The sequence below is a fragment of the Anser cygnoides genome, chromosome 3 (assembly GCF_040182565.1).
Source record: "Anser cygnoides isolate HZ-2024a breed goose chromosome 3, Taihu_goose_T2T_genome, whole genome shotgun sequence".
Classification (NCBI taxonomy): domain Eukaryota; kingdom Metazoa; phylum Chordata; class Aves; order Anseriformes; family Anatidae; genus Anser; species Anser cygnoides.
Genome location: NC_089875.1, coordinates 4,444,126 through 4,453,415, shown reverse-complemented (window position 1 = coordinate 4,453,415; position 9,290 = coordinate 4,444,126). Strand labels below are relative to the sequence as shown.

At 43.1% G+C, this 9,290-nt stretch overlaps 1 long non-coding RNA gene across 3 annotated transcripts in view; it reads left to right on the top strand.

Annotated features, from left to right (window-relative positions):
• The first annotated feature begins 449 nt into the window (after positions 1-449).
• The window catches only part of LOC106036593 (uncharacterized), a 38,060-nt gene continuing 29,219 nt past the window's right edge, over positions 450-9,290 (top strand). Inside the window, exon 1 of one of the 3 annotated variants that reach the window (XR_010830001.1) lies at positions 450-887. This is a non-coding gene — a long non-coding RNA (uncharacterized lncRNA). The remainder of the gene's footprint in view (positions 888-9,290) is intronic. The other 2 variants (XR_007162170.2, XR_007162169.2) reach the window with 2 other exon arrangements.

Below are 9,290 nucleotides of genomic sequence, written 5' to 3'. Positions count from 1 at the left end.
TAAGTATTCAGCCTTTCAGAGGAAATCCTGGTGTAGTATCTTTGAATATTTACCAGGTGGCATCAAGTAACCCAGTGTTCTTGCCTACCTGTAGAGAAAAGCTCTCTGTGGAAGCAGGTTTAATAATTATACAGAAAAGAGAACATGTTTTCCTGCAATATGGAATGATTCACACCTGGCCTATCCTCTCTCTGCAGTATGCTAAATAATACATGCATTTTCTAAAGGACATTAAAACATAGCTGTAAAAAAATGAAACGGAGAGGAGCTTGTATAATGCACAACATCAGGGAAAAAAGTCGATAAGAGTAAATGGAGAAAATGGCTGTGTCATCTCTCATGGAAATAACGCATTTTCCTCATAATCTCCTGGTACATGGAACAGGCAGCTCCAAAGAGCAGCTGTCCTGATACTGGCTTGGAAAAGGTAAAGCCTGTAATCTGCACAATACCTAAGCACAAGGAGATTATTTCAAAGCATGAAAGGCAGCAGGGTGCATGCTAGGGAGGTGAAGCAGTCAGCAACCAGGCTGCACATGGCAATGCTGGCTCCAAGGCACCATGCAGGCCTGGGAAGGAGCCGACACCTCAAGGGTTAAGTGAGGAGCAGGCAGCACTACCAGGAGCTGCTGCAGGCTAAGGGGAAATTGGGCCAGGTGTAAATCTCACTTCATCACCACCTGAGAGGTGGAAGAGGGATTTTTTTCACTCCCCCCACCCCGTGCCTTTTAAGTTACAGTTTTTTTTAAGTCTTCTGATTTAAGGCTCTTGAAATCCAGCCAAACTACCTCTGCTGGGGAAAAAAAGAAAATAAGTGTGGGCAGAGAAATACATTCTTCTTCCAAAATCAGCTTTAAACCAGAAGACAGCACAACTCCTTTAATTTGGTAAGTCTCAAGACAACAGGTGGTGTGGTGAGAGCTGCAGTGTCATTTCTTTCAGGCAGGGTGATGCACACCTCTGAAATCTTTGCCTTGCATGCTGATGTTTATTTATTTTTTTCTTCTTGTTAGTGTTCCCCTCACCAAGTACCTCATTCTCTCAGTTTAGTAAATTTTGTTTTTTAGGATGTCTCTGCAGCTTTACGGACCTTGGGATGATTTGCCCCTTTCGTTTGCTAGGGATGAGGGGGTTCCCCAGACGGCTTTATGTCTCTGCAGCGAGTTTAACGTAGGCTGCCTGGCCTTGCTGGGAGGTGTTGTGATGGTACTGTTCAACTGCTGAGGACTGGGTGGTGAGAGGAGCAGCAGAGACTGTGATTGCTACATGAAAGTGGAGATGTAGCAGGAGAAAATATGATGAGGAGAGCTGGAGGGTGGGAAGGATGGAAAAAGTTTGCAAATAGGGTGATAGATTGGTGACTTTTGCTCAAGAGCATCTGTAGCTGGATCAATGGAGGTACTCGATAGCAGTTATGCATCTTTTATAAGTGATTCCTTCCAACTACTAAGTAGGTTCACCTTTTTAGGAAACAGGGTTATACTGACAGGCACTTCCATTTTACTTTATTTCACTTTTTTTTTTTTTATATAATTTGCCTGGAGCTGTTACAAAAAAAAAAAAAATCAGATCCTAACAGCTCATTCAGTAAGGTATTCCTGTCGTGCTGCCTCTCTCAGCAGTGAGAGGTGAGGAGGGACAATGAGAAGAAAAACAGGGCATCTCAGCCTCCAGACACGCCACCCTGAAACACTGAGGTTGCTTCTCACAATTTCGATGTTATTACTTTCCTAAAAGGATAAATTCTGCCTTCCTGTGTTCATTACCATTCTCGGGACCAGCTGCTGTTCTCTGTTGAATGCCCGTGGTCAAATCTGCAAAAGTGCCCCGTGCCCAGTACGGCGTCTATGCGTTGTGTAGATTTGATCCTGGAACGGAGGTGAAAAATGTAACGAGGTCTAGTGCATAGCGTAATCAAAGATTTATAAGCAGCCATGCATTTTTAATGCATATAAAGTAATAAGAGCCACTCAGTAAAAGCAGAAATGTGACATTAAATGGTTGCTACTGCCAGTTTTACACAAGGTATTATCAAAGCACCATTTCAGCAGCAGGACTGCATCCTCCCAAAAGGAAGACAATGATTTGATCAGATCCAGTTAAGACCATGAGCATCCTATCCTTGAGGGCCTGCCTGGCTTCCCTGGCAAAACTTTAAAAAAAAAAAGCTCCGCTGGTGAGGCCAAATGGCTAATCAAGAGACGTTTTGTAACACTTCCTTTTATCTTGTTCCCATAACAGACAACTTCAAAGCCAGTATTTAGAAATCAATAAAAAAAAAAATACAGGTGGTTGTGATCAAAGCAGGAAGGAAGCAAGGGCTGTTAGCACAGGACGGATCTGTAACCCTCTGGCCTGGGGTACTGCTTGGCAAGGAAGAAAATTTCTGCCTCTTCTTTTCATATAAATCTTCTGGTATATTAATCTTTTTTTTTTTCAGTGTTTTCTTTTTCCTGAGCATCCCACTTTCTCCTTCTGTGGTTAGCTGCCAGGGAGATGTATTTTTCCTTACTAGCTACTCCGAGAATTTCCTAAGGTTAGGGAAACGTGTGCTTCTGGGGAATAATTGGGTTCAAATTATTTGGTGATACCTCTTCCTGCTTTTGCAAGCCTTACAGGACAGCTAAGGCATATATTATCTCATTTTCTGGAACATGTAGGTCGTTGCTTTGTCTGTTAGGCTGGCAGTGTTTTATTTTCAAATTGTATTTGAACAAGTGTAAAGATCTGGGAGTATAATAAAATCAGTGTGAAAAGAGATTAAGGTTCATCACAGGATTCCTTGCAAGTTAATTGTTAGGAGCACTGGCATACAATCTGGCTTGGTTATCAGATTGATTAAAGTGGCTGGGGCAAGAGGCAGCATTGTATCTGAATTTGGTTAGTTTGTCTTAACGAAAAAGTTGTTTTATAAATGAAATGAGGAAAAAAATAAAGGCAAACAGCTGGCATCTTGCTTTTTCTTGACCTGCCTTAAATGATCTGTTGGAGAATCCTGTTGATGGGAAGGGTCTGGTAGGTGCTGCTCTGCTGGATGCTGGCTGGTGCATCGCTTGTGGTCCCTCCTGTGGCCTAAATGAAGTTTTGGTTCAGTGGTTATAATTTGGGGAACAAATGTTGATTATTCAGTGCCCCAAACATGCAGGATATTTTCTAGTTTTGCATTGATTTCTACTACTCTCCTATTGTTTGCCTTTATGTAGTCAGTGATGTGTGGCTTTGAGTAGCTGCAGAATCAAAATTGTTAATTTTCTGCCACTCATAACGTGAGCTGCTATGCCCTCCAGCTTTTCCTCTTTGGAGCCCTGGCATCCTGCTTCGGTCACGTGTTTCCTGGGAGAGAACTAAGCCTGCCTGCGTGGCCCTGGCTTGTTTCTATTTGGCCTGAGAAGCTAATCTTCACAATTATTGTCACCAATTCAAGCCCATCCAAGTAGCTGGCTTTGAGAATATTTGAAATACTGCTTTCACTGTTTCAGAGACCCAGATGTACTAGCTTGAAACATTTATGCTATTAAAAGAGCTGTGAGAAATTTTGGATGAGGCTCCTGTTGACTTTGCAGCCAAGATTTTACCCTTTCATTATAAGACTTTCTTTCAAACTTTTGATCAAACCATGGACTAACAGATTTATTTCCTCCCCACCCCCAAAATCTGATTTGCAAATATAATCTTCAACCTGAGACTCAGACTGCAATTGCCACTGATTGGAATCACGCAAGGGAAATCAGGCTGTACAACTCCTTATTTTATATCATTAAATGAAATGCTAGCATCAGTTAAAATATCCACCAAAATGTCACAGGTTTATACCTTAAGTGCATTATTCACTAATTGTTCTTTGGTATTTCCCCGAGGGTGGAAAGTATGTTAGTCAGAGGAGAAGAAACAATGGTCTGATCAATCACAGGCTCCTTGAATTGCAAATAAGAATCAGCAACCAGCTCAGCAAACATGTTCCCACCAGCCTCTGTGATGCTGAACTGTTGAGCTTTCTGCAGCTCTGTAATGTCATTCTCATGATTCTTTACAGAACGTACACGCTTAAATCTTTCTCACTTTTTTTTTTGATACTGCCAGTAAGAAAATGTAAGAACGTGTGAAATTGAGCGTAATGCGTCCTCAGCAAAATGGTGCTTTTTGAGTCGGAGAGGCTTTTGAAGTAGAGATGCTCTACCTTCACATGTGCACAGTGCCCATCACGTCAGCCAGGATGACAGGTCACTGACAGCAGCCCTGCCATTAACTTTCTAGTGCTCCTGAGTTACAAGCAGATTATTATCTTTTATATTATGATAAGACACTAGTGGCAGTCTAAGAGACGGTGTTAAGCTGCTGGTGTAGTCAGACACTTGGTGTTTTTACATCTCCTAAGAAAGTGAGCGTATAGCTGCTTGTTTTCCCCCCTCATCTGTGACTGGCGGCCACCAGTGCGATGAGCTGGGATCTTAATGCTTCAGTGCTATTGAGGCCTCTGTGACACAGCTGTCGTGTCAGGAGCTGCCAGAAGGGACTGCTTTTGCAGCTGCAAAGAGATGCTGCGGGGAGCATCTGCAGATCCCCACTGTCTCCTCTTCCATTATGGGCAAATCTCAGATGTTCCAGGCATGGTACGGCAACAAATAATGCCTTGATTCCCTCAGGTTTTCTTTTTGCCATCAGAGAAATTATTTAACAAGTTCCTGCCATGCATTTGAAACAAGCATTCAGTGAGTTATGTGAAAGTTCCCCTTTTTGTCTTGGTCTTGCCGTCAGATTGAGACTGAACGCCTTCTCTGGAAATACGCGTTAGACAAACAAAAGCATTGAAGTCCTACCTGGATTCCTGGTGGAAATATAAGAAGACTGGTGGAAATGTAAAGGACTGGGAGAGATGCAAAGACACGTAGGATAATGTAATCTTCTGTCTGTAAGCAAGTTATTATAATAATCAAAAAAATCAATGTAACATGGTGTGTATTAGTGTAGAAGGCAAGCTTTGCTCAGTGGCACTTTCTAGTACAGATGTGCTGCTGATGGCTTCAGTTCTGCTGAAATCTGGGTGTTGGAAAGGACTAAAATACTTTACTACTCTGGTCTTAGGTAAGGGAATGCCCAAATAGAAAGCTATTTGGGACAGGACTATTCCCCATCCTTTTTTTTTTTTTTTTTTTGCTTAAAATGTTTGCTAAAAATCCACTTTCTTCATCAACTGCTGAGTTAAGAATAATACGGTTAGATAGCAACAATCATGTTGTATGTAAAATGGTTGTAGTTGCTTATTTTTAAAACAGAAACATGTACGAAAACAGTTTACAATAATTTAGTTACATTATGCTTCCTGATCAGATTTTCCTAGAGATCTATGCTGTATGTAAACATGAAAGAACTTGGAAGCTGCTAGGCTTTCCGAAATGTTAATGTAAACATGTTGCATATGTAGGACTAGCGAGCATTTTCTAGGCCAAATGCGTATCAGAATGTGGTTAACTGATTAATTGGATAATAATTAATTGCTATTGGACTTGGGCGTGCCTGTGCCACGTGGGTTTGGTTTGCAGGGTTCATTAAGAGTGGTGCTTCTCCCTTCTGCAGCGGAGGTGTCTCCATCTGAGCAGCTGCTCTGTTTTCAGCAGTGAGCAATAACCACTTCTGAGGAACAATTCCCCTGACCTATTTTAGGCAATTACCACGGATAAAAAAAACAATAATAATTGATGATCTAGTAGCACCTAACCCTACATAAAGCAAACTCAGACTTTTGGTTCGTGTTTTGAAACCCACATGGATAAACTCGGCATTGCGGGACTGGTGAGACTGCAAAAGTAGAAGTAGCAGCCAAATGCACCTATTGGTAATATGAAAATTAAGAACACTTTTCTTCTCCTTGGTCTGGATGAATTCTCTTCTGAGACTTGATTTTAATCTCTTGCCCAGTAGCACAGGCACTTGCACCTTGGGAAGGCTTCTGCTGGAGTTGGGCTCATAAGGGATGTGGTTTTTATATCAAAATAGCAACAGTATTGGTGCCAGGAGGCATGTTTTGGACAGACTTAACTTACTTTCTTCCCTAGTTCATTTTTTCACGGCTGAGAATGAAAATGGTGATATCTGGGATGGTTTTGTACAGTTTCAACTTTGTCTCTCTTGCCCAGTTTTCTCCAGTATCAAGCTGTGCAGCAGTTCTTTCTTGGTGGGGGAAGTTAACAGGTTGTGTTGTATATAGCAAATGCTCAACAAGCAGCTCCTTGCTAAGTAATGCAATTAGCCATCACGAGCAAAGCCCAAGGCAGCTGCATTGGTATGTATTTATTTATTTGGTTTACTTCAGTGTTAGGTCAAATAATAAAAGGGTAATGTGCTATTAGAGAAATCATGTAAGCTGGCAGTCAATAATATTGCTCATACAGACTATGTTGTGACCTAAAATTACTCCATCATTTAGCAGGCCCAAATTATACTTTGAGTTTTACTTTAATGTTCCTCAACTTTCCTCTGTAAATACAGCCCTTAACAAAACACGCAAAAAAAGCACCATATTGAAAGAGGGTGGCTGAGACTTCCTCTTGATACCCAACTGTGGTACAATGTGGTGGGCTACTAACGCCACCTATGATTACGTAGTGTTGTCAGGGCCCTGGTGGATCTGGACGTAACAGTATGGTTTTTATAACCTTGTTATAAAAAGCAATTAGGGGCAACATCCACCTCTGCAGATATGCATCCCATGGAGATGCAAGGAGCTTCCAACAGTGAATTTAATTATCAGCAAATACAGAGTACTCAGTGACCTGCGGTGCAGGTAGCATGGGTCCCATCCAGCGATATTGGTCTCTTTCTATAAATGGTACATAAACTGCTCTGATGCTGGAGCCGTGCATAAGTGACAGACCACCAAAGGCCTGTGGTTGGAGGCTTCCAACCTGGAAGGCTGACTCAGGAAATGTAATGCCAGCAAATCCAGTCCTGTCCCCCCGCAAAAAAAAAGCATGGACAGCCTTGCAGTGCTGAGGAATAATCCAGAAGGAGATACGTGCTAACATCAGCAGTTACCAGCCATTTCTCAAGCATGTATAGAGCAGATTTTGATAACCAAATCCCTGCTGCAGGAAGTAACAAAATGAGCTGATGCCCCTTGTGCTTTAGTGCATAAGGGCAAGGAGAGCTTACATGGCTTATAGCCCTGTATGAAAGGGTCTTGAGGTCTTGTGAGCTGGCTGGGATGAGGTAATTCCTTATTTGACATTGAGGGGACATTAAAAATAAATTAAACCAGACCTGGTTTTGTTAAGGTTTGCAGTGCTAAATTCAGATCCTCTGGTTTCTGAGGTTACTGGAGAAAGCTTGTTAGCGACCTTGCACCTCTCTGAAGCCAAAAGAACTGCTAATTGGAGCCGTGCTCAGGTTGGGCTATAAACGAGGAGGAGGCAAGACACACAAAGTGGGGAAAAATGCAGTGGTGATGAAGTTTTGGAGTAGCTGGCCTTTACTGCAGGGGGAGAGCTGTAGCACTAAACACAACACCCTGACCTGGTGGATGTGGAATAGCCCCAAGCTTTTCCTAGCTGGGTGTCTCCAGCCAGCACAAGCTCCACTGAGGAGTCTCCATCTGGAGACACAGACCAGGCAGCTGCCTGCTGACATGGAGAGTCTCAGGACACACAGGTTGTTTATCTTTCCCCAGTGAACTGCTTTATGGCTCTGGGGCTGCCTTGGAGAGCCTCGTTGTATCTCCACCATAAAGCAGCCCTACTGGTGGTCACCCTGCTGCTCTGCAAAGGGCTGGGCAACCGCTGAAGGAGATGTCTGCTTCGGTATTTCTGTAGTCCTGTGGAAGACCAACACCTATCACGACAAGGGCTCCTCTCATTTTGCTGCTGGCTTTCTCTCCTATTGTGCTTTATGTCTGTACCAAGTGCCAGCTGGGTTCCTCAGCACTGATGCAGTCGGGTTTTCTGCCTCTTTAAATGTGCTAATATCCATTTCTCAATGAGGCTATGCCTAGTGCCTGACTTACAGTGCCATCTCCACTGTGATCAGCCTGCTGAGACACTTGCAGGGGGTTACTCGCAGGTAGCTAACTTTATCTTGAGTTTGACCTAGAATAAGAGAGTTTTTAGGACTGTTCTCAAGCACAACCTGAAAGCAATAAGTGCAGAAGATGCTGTAACTGAGCTATATGAACAGAAACAAAAGGAAAAGGATTTCAAATAATTTATTATTTATCATTTAATAAATAAATTGTTAATGAGTGGCTTCTCTAATTCCCATCTAAGTTGATTCTCATCAAAGCCACTGCTGAGCGTGCCTCTTGGAAATGTAATCCAGCTCGTTCCCATCAGGGTGCACAGACTTTCTGAGGCTTGGGTCTCTCCAGCAGTCACGGAGCAGATAAGCCACGTTCAAGGCTGTAGCTATATCAGAACACTTCAATCAGTTCAGCTCCATCTTGTTGGCACCACCTCAGGAAAACAGAGCAATTGAAACCACCTCCGTGTTACTTCTATCTCTGCACTGCAGCAAGCGTGTGAAAAGCACGAGGCAGCCTCACAGAGTGCTCCTGGGCCCAAACTTTAAACTTGGGAGCTATGGACAGATAAATACAAGTAGCAGGATACTAGTAGGGCTACACAAGGTTTCTCTTCAAATCTTTGGCCTGATGCAGGTTCATTCTGTGACATTGGGTAACTTCATTTCTTTGGCTTCGTATCAACCTGTATGGGGACAGTCATGGGCCTTCATCTGCTTAGGGTGGCCAGTGTGAATAATTCCATTTTAAAAGCTTGCCCAGTGCCCTGACCCTCCCCTGGGGAGGATGTGTGCGCCTGACAGAGGAGAACTGGGCAGCGAGGCATTTCTTGTTTGGCTTCAGCAGCACTTGCCTGGATTCATCAGTCTCCCAGTGGCAGGAGGTGTTCGCAAATACATATGTGCGAGAGTGCTGGGATAAGGTGTGTCCTGCACCATACGGCATGTGCAGCTGCATGTTGGCAGGTGTGAACTGTGCAGCTCTATTTGTGTGCACTGAAGATGGCTTTGGAAGAAGGAAGAAGCTGCCGAGAACTCTGGCTAGGTACTTGCTTTCCTTGTAATGTATTACTTTAATTTAAATTCACTTTACAGTCAGTGCACATGAGAATTATTTTGAAGGTTTAATTTGCTAGCTGCTGAATGCAATAAGGTGGCTATCAACGGAGAAGAAATAGCTTGACTGTTTGTTAATGCTCTTGGGCCGTACTGTAAGTACTCCAGGCAGCCGTAATGGTAGAGTAGCAAATAAAGCACAGTTGCATTTGGAATCTGATAATTTA